Source organism: Ovis canadensis, chromosome 13 (assembly GCF_042477335.2).
Source record: "Ovis canadensis isolate MfBH-ARS-UI-01 breed Bighorn chromosome 13, ARS-UI_OviCan_v2, whole genome shotgun sequence".
Classification (NCBI taxonomy): Eukaryota; Metazoa; Chordata; class Mammalia; order Artiodactyla; family Bovidae; genus Ovis; species Ovis canadensis.
The window spans coordinates 89086055-89103294 of NC_091257.1; positions in this window are offsets into that span (position 1 = coordinate 89086055).

Genomic DNA, 17240 nt, shown 5'->3' on the forward strand with positions numbered 1-17240 from the left:
CCAGCCACCCTGGTCCTGGCTGCTGCTGAAAGACACCAGGCTCATTTTTGGCAGCCTCTGCTCAAGGTCTCCTTATTCCAGAGTGTTTCCCTGACCCTCTACAGTCTCCTGAATCCCCATCGCTTTCTTTCTTCACAACACTCATCACCATAGGATTCTTCCATATGGAAGGATTTCTGCCATAGGATTTTCCCCCTCTTCATTGTCTGTCGGCCTCTCAGAAGGCATATTATTTTACTATATTTTGTTTACAGCTGTTTTCCTACACCAAGAAATATGCCTTCTGGGCAAAAATCCTATGTATTTGATAAATATTTGTCACGTAAACGAATCTCCCATGTCATCCTTGTTTCAAGTGCACAATCATTGAAAACTCTGGATATAATAATATTCCTTATAGTCTATTTGATGATGAAACCTGTCTATATATATATATATATAAAAGAGATGTCTCATTGGAAAAGACTCTGATGCTGGGACGGATTAGGGGCAGGAGGAGAAGGGGACGACAGAGGATGAGATGGCTGGATGGCATCACTGACTCGATGGACGTGAGTCTGAGTGAACTCTGGGAGTTGGTGATAGACAGGGAGGCCTGGCATGCTGCGTTTCATGGGGCCGCAGAGTCAGACAGGACTGAGAGACTGAACTGAACTTACTGATATACACCTGTATTTATGTGTATATACATATGATGAAACCTGTCTATGTATGTCTATGTATACCTATTTGTGTGTGTGTGCTGCTAAGTCGCTTCAGTTGTGTCTGACTCTGTGCGACCCCATAGATGGCAGCCCACCAGGCTCCTCCATCCCTGGGATTCTCCAGGCAAGAACACTGGAGAGGGAAGCTATATATATATATATATATATATATATATATATATATATAGCCTCCCTCATTCTCAACAGTAAAGATTGTCTGCAATGTAGGACACCTGGGTTAAATCCCTGGGTCAAGAAGATCCCCCGGAGAAGGGAATGGGTACCCACTTCAGTATTTTTGCCTGGAGAATTCCCTGGACAGAAGACCTTGGCAACCGATATAGCCCATGGGGTCACAAAGAGTCAGATGAGCCATAAGCGCTTTCTTTCACCTGTCCATATAATTGTGAGTCTCCTTTAACACCATATATCCCAATAGGAAAATGAAACAGTCATCTGACAGGACCAACAAAATGAGTTGCATTGAGTTTTGACTTATATTTTACCAGTTTGGAAAGAACAGTTTTTGCACCTTGAGCAAACTCCTAGAAGTATTACATTGCCTGCTCTTCCCACAGTGGTCTCCAAAGGAAAGAAGCCCGGTTGTCACTCAATGTTCTGATCAATTTCATCACAGAGAAGTGCTCATTATTTGACAATTTTTTTTGAAGGGCTGGTGAGGAAATATATGCAGACAATTCTTTTGGACTAAAATATTGTGGTGGAAATTCGACATCATTGACCATGAATGTCAAACTCTTTATATTCATTGACTGGTAATCCTTTCAAAAACTCATGTAACCTGGTCCCCCTGTTCAGGAGAGGAAAGTGCAGATGACTTGCCTAGGACAGAAAACGTGCCAGTGGTAGGATCAGGCCAAGTACATGATTTTGCCAGGAATTTTGAAAATGCAGAGAACTGGGAGGGGGTTCTGAGTGCTCTGCCCCACATAATATAGTCTCAGGGTCCTGACCCTCATACCATACACAAATGATAGGGAAGTGTGAGTCTGGGTGTTGTCCCTGACTCCAAACATTCTGGGTCTCTACCAATAGCAACTGGTTTTCCAACACCCACTGGGCATCCAGGAGTCAATCCACTTCTGACACTAAATCTGCAGAGGGGACCCAGACCCCACAGGGTGAGGGCTCCCTCCCTGAGGACGGCCCACACTTCAAGTGTTGATCACAAGTCCTGGGGTTACTTTCATGTGTGACCAACTGGCAATAAACTGAGAGCTTCGAAGACTCACTTCTAAGGTTCAATAACTTATTAGAACCACTCACAGAACTCAGGAATGCCCTTTACTTACTGTCCCCAGTTGATGTAAAGCATAAAACTCAGGGACAGGGAAGTGGAAAATCTCCTGGTAAATGGGGAGTAGAGGATGCCGAGACTCCAAGCCCTCTCAGGACTTTCCCCCCTCACATTCCCTTGATGGTATCACCTTCTCTGAAGCTCTCTGAACCCAGTGTTCATGGGGTTTAATTGAGGGTTGGACACAGACAATTTGATTGAATCTTTAGCCATTGGTGACTGAAATCATTATTAGTACCTTCTCCTGTCCCCAGATGGCTGGGCTTGATATTTCTAACCCTCTAGTCACCTGATGGCATGTTCTGCAGTCCAGTCCTATCCTGACACTATCTCAGGTCCCATCCTTCACTCATCTCATGACTGAGAATATACAGAAAATTCCAAGTGTTTCAGGGGGGCTGGGGCATGGATGGAGACAGGGGTCAAATTTGGATGTTGTTATGACACTGCAGTAGGATCAGGGTCAAGGCAGGGACCAGAAATAGGGTCTCAGTTATGAAGTCCCTAATCTGGTAGAATCAGGTGGGATATGTCTTTTACAAAGCGGAACACATAATGATATCTCTTGAGAGGCAAGGAATTTCCCTGAAGTGAAAACTGCTCAATTTACTGGAAGAAATGCAGAGAGGTTTTCTGTACCCACCTCAGTGCCTTCCATGGAACCTGCTTATCACCTGTCCCCAGGCTGTGGAGGAGAGGTGAGCCAGGACTTACCCTGGCACTGGTTCCTGGTTTCACCCACCAGGTGCCCAGAAACACAAGAAGGGCTGTAGAGAGGCAGAGCTGGCTCATCTTTGTGGCCTTGCAGAAGGGTTTCTAAGGAAAGCTGGTGGCAGACTGAGCTTTTTGCACTCCAGCTGAGGGGTCAGAACAGCCAACAAGGAGAGGAATGAGGAAGGGAATGACCAGGGGTCAGTCTTGTACAGCGTGTAATATCCCCACCTCTCATGGTCCTGCTTCTGCCTACTGGGGCCAAATGCTCAGTGACATTGATTCTCAAACTTGACTATGCTTGTCGGTTTCATAGAAACACAGGGTGTGATACCAAACGTGGGATTTTGTTCAGTATGGTCATTCAGGGAGCATCGCAGCTCTTAGAGCAGTGCATAGCAAGTGATGGATGAAAGCAAATCAAAGGTGGATAATTGAGCAATACTGTGTTAGCTCATGTCCTCTTTGCAGCCTCCTGCAGGTGTCTTCACATCTGGGCCTCTATGCCCACCTGCCTCAACTGTGCCTACTTAAGAAGACAGGTGTGACCCAGGTAAGCTTCCTGCAACCATTCTGGCAGCATCTTTACTGGACCCACACAAGCTCTTTACCTGGCATTGGTCCAGACAGATGGTGAGTCAGGGAAAGAGCATCTGTATTGGGGGCACAAACTCTGATATTTTGGGTAGAAAAAAGAGTAAGGGAGTGGTCAGAAGGGAAGCAGAGACAGACATGTCCAGAGCATGACCACCCCTCACCCCTCATCTGATTTCACCAACAGGAGAGCTGTCTGCCTGACTGGACTCCAGGGGACCTCGGAAGAACACTGGTAACCACCTCCTTCCTCCTGCTCTCCCTCAGTGGCGATGGGACCGTAGGACCTTAGTTTGGGGACCAGCTCTGTGTTTTCCTAACTTTGTGCCTGAGGGCTTAAATCTCCCAGAGTCCTGTGTCCTCAGGTATCAGATGAGATCCGTGCGGCACACATCATGTGGTTGCCGTGGAAGCAATGGAGGCAACAGGCATGTATTCCTTCCCCCTGAGAAGTTTAAGGCCTTTGTAATATTAATAATAACAGTAATGAGTAGTTACACCAGGTAAAACTTAAATTCTTCATTGTGGCAGGCATTATCCTAAGCACCTGACACATATAATTCATCTAATCCTCAAAAATATTTAAAGAAAGATGGAGAAACTGTTGATATTTCCTCATGTGACTGAGGAGGTACCTGAGATAACAGGAAATAAAGTAGTTTGCTTAGGTCATAGCTTGTAGAGAGGGGATTGGGACCCAGGGATGTGACTTCAGAGTCTGCGCACATGTGCCCTGCTGCACTGCGAGCTGTAAACTAGGGCGCACACATCACGTGTGTTGTTGTTGTTCCATTACTCAGTTGTGTCTGACTCTTTGTGACCCCATGGACTGCAGCACACCAGGCTTCCCTGTCCTTCACCATCTCTCAGAGTTTGTTCAAACTCATGTTCATTGAATCGGTGATGCCATCCAACCATCTCATCCTCCATCACCCGCTTCTCCTCCTCTCCTCAATCTTTCACAGCACCAGGGTCTTTTTTTCCCAAACAGTTGTCTCTTTGCATCAGGTGGCCAAAGTACTGGAGCTTCAGCTTCAACATCAGTTCTTCCAGTGAATATTCAGAGTTAATTTCTTTAGGATTGATTGGTTTGATGTCCTTGCTGTCTAAGAGACTCTCAAGAGTCTTCTCCATGACTACAGTTCAAAAGCATAAATTCTTTGGTGCTCAGCCTTCTTTTTGTTCCAACTCTCATATCCGTACATGACTATTGGAAAAGCCATACCTTTGACTATATGGACCTTTGTCAGCAATGTTAGGTCTCTTCTTAATATGCTGTCTAGGTTTGTCATAAGTTTCCTTCCGAGGAGCAAGCATCTTTTAATTTCATGGCTGCAGTCACCGCCTGCAGTGGTTTTGGAACCCAAGAGAATAAAATCTGCCGCTGTTCGACACACCCACAATCCATTTTTGTATATTTACTTGCAGTTACAACCATGTAACCTCCCAGGTGGTGCTAGAGGTAAAGAACCCGTCTGCTGATGCAGGAGACACAGGAGATGTAGGTTTACTCCCTGGGTTGGGAAGATCCCCTGGAGAAGGGTATGGCAACCCACTCCAGTACTCTTGCCCAGAGAATCCCCCATTGGGAGAGGAGGCTGGTGGGCTACAGTCCATAGGATCATAAAGAGTCAGATGTGACTGAAGCGACTTAGCACAGCACACAACCATGTAACACCACTGAGAGGGAAAGGAGCTCTCAGTCCTGAGTTACCCTAGGATAGAATGGCATTAATAGTCACTCACAAAACCAGCCACTGTGAGTGGAGGGTCTCCTCTCTCCTGTGACATCTCATGTGTACCATTTCATTTAGCTTCATGTCAATCTTACGGCATCTGGATTCTCATCCCATTGTGTCAAGGAGAAAGCAAAGGCTCAGAGAGGTAGAGAGACTTCCTCATTACTCACAACTTGCAGATGGCACAGATAGGACTTTGGTTTAGGAGGCCTTCTGGCCCTTCCCTTCCTCCTGCCTCAATCTGTCTACCTGAGACCAGAGAGCAGCAGAGACTCCCCCTAAGAGCACAAACTCCTCTCTTCTCCCCCATCCTCTCATCTGTCTGTCTTTCTCTCCCAGTGTCCTCCTGTCCTGGTCCTCCTCAGTTTGACTCAGGTTAGAGCCCCCACCCCCACCCCTGGATCAGAAGTCCCCTGATGGGCTGGTCCCCACTCCTCCTCCCTCCTCCCTACTCATTAGTGAGATCTCTGATTAGAAACCTCCCCAGTTCCTGGGGGCATCTTCAGAGAAATCACAAGACAGGAAAATCACAGGGTTTGTATCTGGATAAAGACCAGAGAACCCAAAACTCTGATATCAGGTCATATCTCTGCCCCTTAATCCTCAATTTTTCCCTCAAAAAAAAGGAGAAATTTGAATTCCATGATACTTAAGGCCACATCCTGAAAGGATGGAATGTACACCGGGCATGCAGAAGATGTTTAGATTTTTCTGAGGCTTTGTCCTGTGACCATCATTCACATCTGAGTCATGGGTGGCCAATTTCAGGCTACATGATAAAACAGCACCTGGCTTTTTGGAAATAAGTAGTTTGCATTCTTTAAATGATGTGTGAATATTGTTTTTTGGAAAATTTTCAGGATTGAAAGGAAAAGCAGAAACCAGAGATTGCAAATGCGGCTAGCATACAAGTATTATTAACCCACATAGTACTTTTTTTACAATTATGAAACATTTCTGGGATTTAACAGTGGGAGATTTTATAGAAAATGAACTTCTCACATTGTTGGAAAAATAAGTGATCTGGCAACACAGTCTTGACATTTAACAAGAGCCCTCTTCTGTTACATGGGATTCTCCAGGCAAGAATAGTGGAGTGGGTAAACATTCCCTTCTCCAGGTGATCTTCCCAATCCAGGGATCAAACCCATGTTTCCTGCATTGAGAAGCCACCTTTACCGTCTGAGCCATCAGGGAGCAGTGGGGCTTAACTCTGAGCGAGCTTCAGAATCCATTCGACATTTGTTGAAACACAGATCTGAGCCCTCCACTGTCTGAGGTTTGATTTGGTAAGACACGGTTGGGACCTGAGTATCTGCATCTACCAGGTTTCCAGGACTGAGGCTGCTGCTCAAGGGACCATGTTCTGACAGCCATGTGCTAAGCTAAGGAGAGCTGCTCTCTTCTCAGGATGGGAGTGTTCTCTCCAGTTTCCATAATTCCCGCCATTCTTATTGTCCCTCCAGCCTCCACCCCGACTCCAAATACGTCCAGCCATATTTGGCTGGTTCAGGGGCATTTAACATTGTGACCTATGGGATGGGCTCACACTAAGTGTTCAGGAAAAGGTGTTAGTTTCTTTTTAGCTGCTATGTCATGTCTGACTCTTTGCGACCCCATGGACTGTAACACGTAAGGCTCCTCTATCCATGGGATTCTCCAGGCAAGAATACTGGAGTGGGTTGCATTTCCTTCTCCCAGGGATCCTCCCCTCCCAGGGATCAAGCCCACATCTGTACTGGAAGGCAGGTTCCTTACCACTGAGCCACCAGGGAAGCCCTCAGGAAAAGGTAACTTGTTCTTATTTCACAATCTTATGAGTTAAGCATTATTATTCTGATTTTGGGTCTTTCCTGGTAAGAAAGAACGAAACAAAGTGAAGTTTTCTAGTCTTGTCTGACTCTTTACGACTCTGTGGACTGTAGCCTATCAGGCTCCACCGTCCGTGGAATTCTCCAGGCAAGAATACTGGAGTGGGTTGCCATTTCCTTCTCCAGGGGATCTTCCCAACCCAGGGATCGAACCAGGGTCTCCTGCATTGCAGGCAGGTGCTTTACCCTCTGAGCCACCAGGGAAGCCCTCTTTCCTGGTAGCTCAGTGGTAAATAATCTACCTAGAATTCAAGAGACACAGGTTTGATCCCTGGGTTTGGAAGATCGCCTGGAGAAGGAAATGGCAACCCATTCCAGTATTCTTGCCTGGAGAATCCCATGGATGGAGGAGCCTGGTGGGCTAAAGTCTGGATTAGGTAGAGTCAGACACGACCTAGTGACTGAGCATGCACACACATTCTTATTTTAGACGTGAAGAAACAAAGTTCACCTAAGGAAAAGTTTCTTGTTGAAAGAAAAAAAGCTGAAAGTCAGAAGGAAGACATGTATGAAAAGTGTTAGTTGTGTGTCCCATTTCTTTTAATGTTACTAATACACAAACAACATTAGTGTAGATGATGCATTGAAGATATTGAACATGACTTCATGAGTGTCAAATCATATTTATCAAGAAAAGGGGGCAGGTCCCAGCAGTTGCACCTATGGGAAGAGGGGCAGGGTCCAATCACTCAGGTTCCGGAAGGTTCTGGAGGTGATGGTGGGGTGGAGGATGAAGGTGAGGATGCAGTGAGGAAGAAGATTAGGACAAGATCCTGGATTTAATCCCGGGGTCCACAGTCACTCCAGTCATGTGGAGCTTTTCTCCTTCCTTCCTTCCCCCAATATTTATGGACTGACTGTATCCTTTGTGCCAGGAGCTGTGAGAAGTTCTAGGGATAAAGAGAAGACTTGCTCTCATGGTGTTTAGGGCCAACTGGATGAGACAGAACTAAACCAAGTATCCGCATGGGGGTAATGAGAGGCAGATTTCTGATGATGAGAATAGAGTTGAGAAGCAAGAGAAGGTAGAACATTTTCAGAAGCAGACGGAGTCCAGCCATGGGTGGATCCTCCTTGTCCTTCAGCATCTCAAGGGAGCACAGTTCACAGGTCCTCTGTGCAAGGAAAAGTGAAAGTGAAGTCGCTCAGTCATATCCGACTCTTTGCGACCCCATGGACTGTAGCCTACGAGGTTCCTCCATCCATGGAATTTTCCAGGCAAGAATACTGGAGTGGGTTGCCATTTCCTTCTCCAGGGGATCTTCCTGACCCAGGGATCGAACCTCAGTCTCCCACATTGCAAGCAGATGCTTCTACCATCTGAGCCAGCAGGGAAGCAAAAGGAAAGGAACTTGCTAATTAATACCTCTGAAGACCCAGACCTGGATACTGCATAACTGGACAGGTCCTAGACCATCCCAGAAAGGAGCAAACCACTGTCCTCCCAAGGCCAGGGTGACCACCAAGAAGGCAGTGAATTCTTTAAGCCAAGGTGGGGCACTCAGGAGCAATATAGATGGCTCTGTAGGGTGAGAGGTGACTCTATGTAGGGTGACTGACTTAATGTTCCCATCTGAGAAAGGGGAACATGGGAGTAGTCTCAGATTGTCATGATGTGGCTTCTAGGTGTGACCTATGCTACGCTGGCCCGTGGAGGACATGCTTAGTCCATGGTTTCAAAGGACACTGCAGCCACTTCCCCTGGGATGCCCCAAGGAAAAAGACACTGTGGGTTGGTAAGGAGTGTGTGCTCTCTTGAGCTCCGCATCTCCATAGCCCATCCTCTACCTGTCTTAGCCCAGGGCCTGATAGCACCACTGTGGGTCTGGAACAGTCCTTCCCCATCTTGACATTGTTCTTCTTTGCTTTGAAGCAAAGGACTTGAAGATCCCGGACTTGGTGTTGTAGATGTATCTGATTACTTTGGCCTTGCAGGGACCTGTGTGTGGAGATTGCAGGCAGAAGTCAGGCCCCAGGGCTGCAGACACGGGAGGATCTCAATCAAATAGAGGATGGTCATCACTGTTTGGTGTACAAGGTAAGCAACTGAAACCCACCAGTTTGTTTGCAATAGAGATGGTCGGGGTCTAGGGGTGTGAATGTGAAAAGGCCCTTTGATATCCTTCTGTCCAAGGCAATATTACCAGTGTTGTTAGGCATCACAGTGATAGGGTAATACTGTAAATAATTACATATTGTAACTGAATATCTTTTTATTTTTTATTTTTTTACTTTACAATACTGTATTGGTTTTGCCATACATCAACATGAATCTGCCACGGGTGTACATGTGTTCCCCATCCTGAACCCCCCTCCCACCTCCCTCCCCATACCATCCCTCTGGACCATCCCAGTGCACCAGCCCCGAGCATCCTGTATCCTGCATTGAACTTGGACTGGCGATTTGTTTCTTATATGATATTATACATGTTTCAATGTCATTCTCCCAAATCATCCCACCCTTGCCCTCTCGACAGAGTCCAAAGACTGTTCTATACATCTGTGTCTCTTTTGCTGTCTTGCATACAGGGTTATCATTACCATCTTTCTAAATTCCATATATATGCATTAGAATACTGTATTGGTGTTTTTCTTTCTGGCTTACTTCACTCTGTATAATAGGCTCCAGTTTCATCCACCTCATTAGAACTGATTCAAATGTATTATTATTATTATTTTTTTAATTTTAGTTTTTTATTTTTTAAATTTTAAAATCTTTAATTCTTACATGCATTCCCAAACATGAACCCCCCTCCCACCTCCCTCCCCATAACATCTTTCTGGGTCATCCCCATGCACCAGCCCCAAGCATGCTGCATCCTGCGTCAGACATAGACTGGCGATTCAATTCACATGATAGTATACATGTTAGAATGTCATTCTCCCAAATCATCCCACCCTCTCCCTCTCCCTCTGAGTCCAAAAGTCCGTTATACACATCTGTGTCTCTTTCCCTGTCTTGCATACAGGGTCGTCATTGCCATCTTCCTAAATTCCATATATATGTGTTAGTATACTGTATTGGTGTTTTTCTTTCTGGCTTACTTCACTCTGTATAATCGGCTCCTATTTTTAATGGCTGAGTAATACTCCATTGTGTATATGTATCACAGCTTTCTTATCCATTCTTCTGCTGATGGACATCTAGGTTGCTTCCATGTCCTGGCTATTATAAACAGGGCTGCGATGAACATTGGGGTACATGTGTCTCTTTCAATTCTGGTTTCCTCAGTGTGTATGCCCAGCAGTGGGATTGCTGGGTCATATAGCAGTTTTATTTCCAGTTTTTTTAAGGAATCTCCACACTCTTCTCCATAGTGGCTGTACTAGCTTGCATTCCCACCATCAGTGTAAGAGGGTTTGCTTTTCTCCACACCCTCTCCAGCATTTATTGCTTGTAGACTTTTGGATCGCAGCCATTCTGACTGGCATGAAATGGTACCGCCTTGTGGTTTTGATTTGCATTTCTCTGATAATGAGTGATGTTGAGCATCCTTTCATGTGTTTGTTAGCCATCTGTATATCTTCTTTGGAGAAATGTCTGTTTAGTTTATTGGCCCATTTTTTGATTGGGTCATTTATTTTTCTGGAATTGAGCTGCAGGAGTTGCTTGTATATTTTTGAGATTAGTTGTTTGTCAGTTGCTTCATTTGCTATTATTTTCTTCCATTCTAAAGGCTGTCTTTTCACCTTGCTTATAGTTTCTTTTTTTGTGCAGAAGCTTTTAATTTTAATTAGGTCCCACTTGTTAATTTTTGCTTTTATTTCCAATATTCTGGGAGGTGGGTCCTAGAGGATCCTGCTGTGATTTATGTCGGAGAGTGTTTTGCCTATGTTCTCCTCTAGGAGTTTTATAGTTTCTGGTCTTACATTTAGATCTTTAATCCATTTTGAGTTTATTTTTGTGTATGGTGTTAGAAAGTGTTCTAGTTTCATTCTTTTACAAGTGGTTGACCAGTTTTCCCAGCACCACTTGTTAAAGAGATTGTCTTTTCTTCATTGTATATTCTTACCTCCTTTGTCAAAGATAAGGTGTCTATAGTGCGTGGGTTTATCTCTGGGCTTTCTATTTTGTTCCATTGATCTACATTTCTGTCTTTGTGGCAGTACCGTACTGTCTTGATGACTGTGGCCTTGTAGTAGAGCCTGAAGTCAGGCAGGTTGATTCCTCCAGTTCCATTCTTCTTTCTCAAGATTGCTTTGGCTATTAGAGGTTTTTTGTATTTCCATATTAATTGTGAAATTATTTGTTCTAGCTCTGTGATAAATACCGTTGGTTGCTTAATAGGAATTACATTGAATCTATAGATTGCTTTGGGTCATATACTCATTTTCACTATATTGATTCTTCTGATCCATGAACATGGTATATTTCTCCATCTATTAGTGTCCTCTTTGATTTCCTTCACCAGTGTTTTATAGTGTTCTATATATAGGTCTTTAGTTTCTTTAGGTAGATATATTCCTAAGTATTTTATTCTTTTCGTTGCAATGGTGAATGGAATTGTTTCCTTAATTTCTCTCTCTATTTTCTCATTATTAGTGTACAGGAATGCAAGGGATTTCTGTGTGTTGATTTTATATCCTGCAACTTTACTATACTCATTGATTAGCTGTAGTAATTTTCTGGTGGAGTCTTTAGGGTTTTCTATGTAGAGGATCACGTCATCTGCAAACAGTGAGAGTTTTACTTCTTTTCCAATTTGGATTCCTTTTATTTCTTTTTCTGTTCTGATTGCTGTGGCCCAAACTTCCAAAACTATGTTGAATAGTAGTGGTGAGAGTAGGCACCATTGTCTTGCTCCTGACTTGAGGGGAAATGCTTTCAATTTTTCACCATTGAGGATAATGTTTGCTATGGGTTTGTCATATATGGCTTTTATTATATTGAGGTACGTTCCTTCTATTCCTGCTTTCTGGAGAGTTTTGTCATAAATGGATGTTGAATTTTGTCAAAGGCTTTCTCTGCATCTATTGAGATAATCATATGGCTTTTATGTTTCAATTTGTTAATGTGGTGTATTACATTGATTGATTTGCAGATATTGAAGAATCCTTGCATCCCTGGGATAAAGCCCACTTGGTCATGGTGTATGATCTTTTTATTGCACTGTTCGATTGCTAGAATTTTGTGAAGGATTTTTGCATCTATGTTCGTCAGTGACATTGGTCTGTAGTTTTCTTTTTTTGTGGCATCTTTGTCAGGTTTTGGTGTTACGGTGATGGTGGCCTCATAGAATGAGTTTGGAAGTTAACCTTCTGAAAATTTCTGGAAGAGTTTGAGTAGGATAGGTGTTAGCTCTCTAAATTTTTGGTAGAATTCAGCTGTGAAGCCTTCTGGACCTGGGCTTTTGTTTGCTGGAAGATTTCTGATTACAGTTTCAATTTCTGTGCTTGTGATGGGTCTGCTAAGATTTTCTATTTCTTCCTGGTTCAGTTTTGGAAAGTTGTGCTTTTCTAAGAATTTGTCCATTTCTTCCAAGTTGTCCTTTTTATTGGCATATAACTGCTGATAGTAGTCTCTTATGATCCTTTGCATTTCTGTGTTGTCTGTTGTGATCTCTCCATTTTCATTTAAATTTTATTGATTTGATTTTTCTCCCTTTGTTTCTTGATGAGTCTGGCTAATGGCTTGTCAATTTTATTTATCCTCTCAAAGAACCAGGTTTTGGTTTTGTTGATTTTTGCTATGGTGTTTTTGCATTTATTTCTGCCCTAATTTTTAAGATTTCTTTCCTTCTACTAACCCTGGGGTTCTTCATTTCTTCCTTTTCTAGTTGCTTTAGGTGTAGAGTTAGGTTATTTATTTGACTTTTTTCTTGTTTCATGAGGTATGCCTGTATTGCTATGATCCTTCCTTTTAGCACTGCTTTTACAGTGTCCCACAGGTTTTGGGTTGTTATGTTTTCATTTTCATTCATTTCTATGCATATTTTTATTTCTTTTTTGATTTTTTCTGTGATTTGTTGGTTATTCAGCAGCGTGTTTTTCAGTCTCCATATGTTGGAATTTTTAATAGTTTTCCTCCTGTAATTGAGATCTAATCTTACTGCATTGTGGTCAGAAAAGATGCTTGGAATGATTTCAACTTTTTTTGAATTTACCAAGGCTAGAATGTGAATTATCCTGGAGAAAGTTCCATGTGTGCTTGAGAAAAAGGTGAAATTTATTGTTTTGGTGTGAAATGTGCTATAGATATCAATTAGGTCTAACTGGCCTATTGTATCATTTAAAGTTTGTGTTTCTTTGTTTATTTTCTGTTTAGTTGATCTATCCATAGGTGTGCATGGGGTATTAAATTCTCCCACTATTATTGTGTTATTGTCAATTTTCCTTTCATACTTGTTAGCATTTGTCTTACATATTGTGGTGCTCCTATGTTGGGTGCATATATATTTAGAATTGCTGTATCTTCTTTTTGAATTGATCCTTTGATCGTTATGTAATGTCCTTCTTTGTCTCTTTTCACAGGCTTTGTTTTAAAGTCTATTTTATCTGATATGAGTATTGCTACTCCTGCTTTCTTTTGGTCTCTATCTGCGTGGAGTATCTTTTTCCAGCCCCTCACTTTCAGTCTGTATGTGTCCCTTGTTTCGAGGTGGGTCTCTTGTAGAGAACATATATAGGGGTCTTGTTTTGTATCCATTCAGCTAGTCTTTGTCTTTTGGTTGAGGCATTCAACCCATTTACATTTAAGGTAATTATTGATAAGTATGATCCCATTGCCATATACTTTATTGTTTTGGGTTAGAGTTTATACACCCTTTCTGTGTTTCCTGTCTAGAGAAGATCCTTTAGCATTTGTTGGAGAGCTGGTTTGGTGGTGCTGAATTCTCTCAGCTTTTGCTTGTCTGTAAAGCTTTTGATTTCTCCTTCATATTTGAATGAGATGCTTGCTGTGTACAGTAATCTGGGTTGTAGTTTGTTTTCTTTCATCACTTTAAGTATGTCTTGCCATTCCCTCCTAGCCTGAAGAGTTTCTATTGAAAGATCAGCTGTTATCCTTATGGGAATCCCCTTGCGTGTTGTTTGTTGTTTTCCCCTTGCTGCTTTTAATATTTGTTCTTTGTGTTTTATCTTTGTTAATTTGACTAATATGTGTCTTTGGGGTGTTTCACCTTGGGTTTATTCTGTTTGGGACTCTCTGGGTTTCTTGGACTTGGGTGATTATTTCCTTCCCCATTTTAGGGAAGTTTTCAACTATTATCTCCTCAAGTATTTTCTCATGGTCTTTCTTTTTGTCTTCTTCTTGTGGGACTCCTGTGATTCGAATGTTGGGGCATTTAACATTGTCTCAGAGGTCTCTGAGATTGTCCTCATTTATTTTAATTCGTTTTTCTTTTTTCTTCTCTGCTCCATTTATTTCTACCATTCTATCTTCTACTTCACTAATCCTGTCTTCTGCCTCCGTTATTCTACTATTTGTTGCCTCCAGAGTGTTTTTGATCTCATTTATTGCATTATTCATTATATATTGACTCTTTTAAAATTTCTTCTAGGTCCTTGTTAAAGCTTTCTTGCATCTTCTCAGTCCGTGTCTCCAGGCTATTTATCTGTGATTCCATTTTGATTTCAAGATTTTGAATCATTTTCACTATCATTATTCTTTATCAGGTAGATTCCCTATCTCTTCCTCTTTTGTTTGGTTTGGTGGGCATTTATCCTGTTCCTTTACCTCCTGGGTTTTCCTCTGTCTCTTCATCTTGTTTATATTGCTGAGTTTGGGGTGGCCTTTCTGTATTCTGGCAGTTTGTGGAGTTCTCTTAATTATAGAGTTTCCTTGTCATTGGTGGGGTTGTACAGCTGGCTTGTCAAGGTTTCCTGGTTACGGAAGCTTGTGTCAGTGTTCTGGTGGGTAGAGCTGGATTTCTTCTCTCTGGAGTACAATGAAGTGTCCAGTAATGAGTTATGAGATGTCGATGGGTTTGGAGTAACTTTGGGCAGCCTGTATATTGAAGCTCAGGGCTGTATTCCTGTGTTGCTGGAGAATTTGCGTGGTATGTCTTGCTCTGGAACTTGTTGGCCTTTGGGTGGTGCTTAGTTTCAGTATAGGTGGAGGCTTTTGATGAGCTCCTATTGATTAATGTTCCCTGGAGTCAGGAGTTCTCTGGTGTTCTCAGGATTTGGACTTAAGCCTCCCACTTTTGGTTTTCAGTCTCCTTGTTACAGTAGTCTCAAGACTTCTCCATCTATACAGCACCATTGATAAAATATCTGGTTAAAGATGAAAAGTTTCTTCACAGTGAGGGACACTCAGAGAGGTTCACAGAGTTACATGGAGAAGAGAAGAGGGAGGAGGGAGTTAGAGGTGACCCGAATGAGATGAGGTGGAATCAAAAGAGGAGAAAGCACACTAGCCAGTAATCACTTCCTTGTGTGTGCTCCACAGTCTGGACCACTTAGAGATGTTCACAGAGTTATACAGAGAAAAGAAGAGGGAGGAAGGAGACAGAGGTGGCTAGGAGGATAAAGGGGGGAATCAAAAGGAGAGAGATAGATCCAGCCAGTAATCAGTTACCTAAGTGTTCTCCACCGTCTGGAACACACAAAGAGATTCACAGAGTTGGGCAGAGAAGAGAAGGGGGAGGGAGGAGACAGAGGCGACCTGGTGGAGAAAAAGGGGAGTCCAAAGGGAGAGAGAGCAGTCAAGCCAGTAATCTTGCTCCCAAGTAAAAATGGGTACTGAAGATTGGGTTCTTAAAGGTACAAAATTGATAACAAATACCAAAAAGCAAAGATTAAAAATCTAGAGAAGAGGTTGGATTTTCAGAAATACAATGTCAAAGAAAAGAAGAAAAAAAAAAACAAAGTCACAAAAATTATAAACAAAAAAATATATATGAAATTTGCTTTAAAAAATAGGGTCTTTTTTGTTGCAAAGTTATAGTAGGTTATAAAAATGAAAATTAAAGGAGTAATAGAGAACTTAAAAATTAAGAAAATTAAAACAAAGAATGATCATAAAAATAGTAAAAATATATCTAGGACTTTCTCTGGTGTTGTTGTGGGCAGTGTGGGGTCAGTTCATTTTCGGCTAGTGTCTTGGTCCGGCTTATATTTCTCAAGATCTATAGGCCCCTTCCTATGTAGTCGGTACTAACGACAGGGTTTTAATCTATTGCACCTGTCACTTCCAAGGCAGTTCCCTCTGTTTTAGCTTCTTCTGTTTGCTGGTCTCTTCAGTGTCTGATTTCCACCCTGACACAAAGGGGTGGTGGTGGACGACACTTTTTTAGGCTCACTTGTTCAGTTGTGCCGTGGGGAGGGAGGGATGCTGCAAACAAATAACACTGGAGTGTGCTCGCAGTGCCTTAGCCACACTGGGCCTGCCCCCGCTCATGGCACATGTGCTCTCCCTGCCCACACTGCTCAGGCTCTAGGTTGCTCCACCAGGAATGTCTGAGGCCGGCCCTGGTCTGCATGCCCCTCCCAGGTCTAAGTCGCTCAGGTTCAGGCACTCAGGTAGTCCTCAAAGGCGCAGACTTGGTTGGGCCTGCGTTTTGTGCCCTTCCCAGATCTGAGCAGCTCAGGTGAGCAGGTGTTTGGTGAGCATGGTCGCTGCGACTTATCGCCTCCCCCGTCCCTGCTGCTCAGTTTTCTGGGTGTTCAACCAGAGCACCTTCTCTGGATGTTGGCTGTCCAGAACCCCAAGAAGTCTTAGTTAGCAAAGAAGCCTGCTTGCAGTTTGGTAGATAATGTCTCTCTGGGTCTGTGATTGTCCCCTTCCGGCTCTAGCTGCCTGTCACCAGACGGGGATGGTCTGCAGCCAGCTAGTTCGGGTAAGTCCTTTGTTCTGTGCGTAGGCCTGGCAGGCAGAGTCTTAGGTTAGGGCTTTTCGTGTGGTAGCTATCCCACAGTCTGGTTTGCTAGCCCAAGTTAGTTCCCTCAGATTGCTCTCGGGGCATTCAGGCCTGGTCCTTACTCTAAGCAATGCAGCCCGCGCCTCCCTGCCCAGCCCCCGCTTGCTAGTGGCGGTTGCAGGCCTCTGCGCTGCTTCTCCGCTGGGGGAGTTACGGATGGGCTCGTAATCTGTAGGTTTTAATTATTTATTTATTTTTCCTCCCTGTTATGTTGCCCTCTGTGCTTCCAAGGCTCGCCACAGACTCGGCAGTGAGAGTGTTTCCTGGTGTTTGGAAACCTCTCTTTTTAAGACTCCCTTCCCAGGACAGAGCTCTGTCCCTACCTCTTTTGTCTCTTTTTTTGTCTTTTATATTTTTCCTACCTCCTTTTGAAGACAATGGGCTGCTTTTCTGGGTGCCTGATGTCCTCTGCTAGCATTCAGAAGTTGTTTTGTGGAATTTAT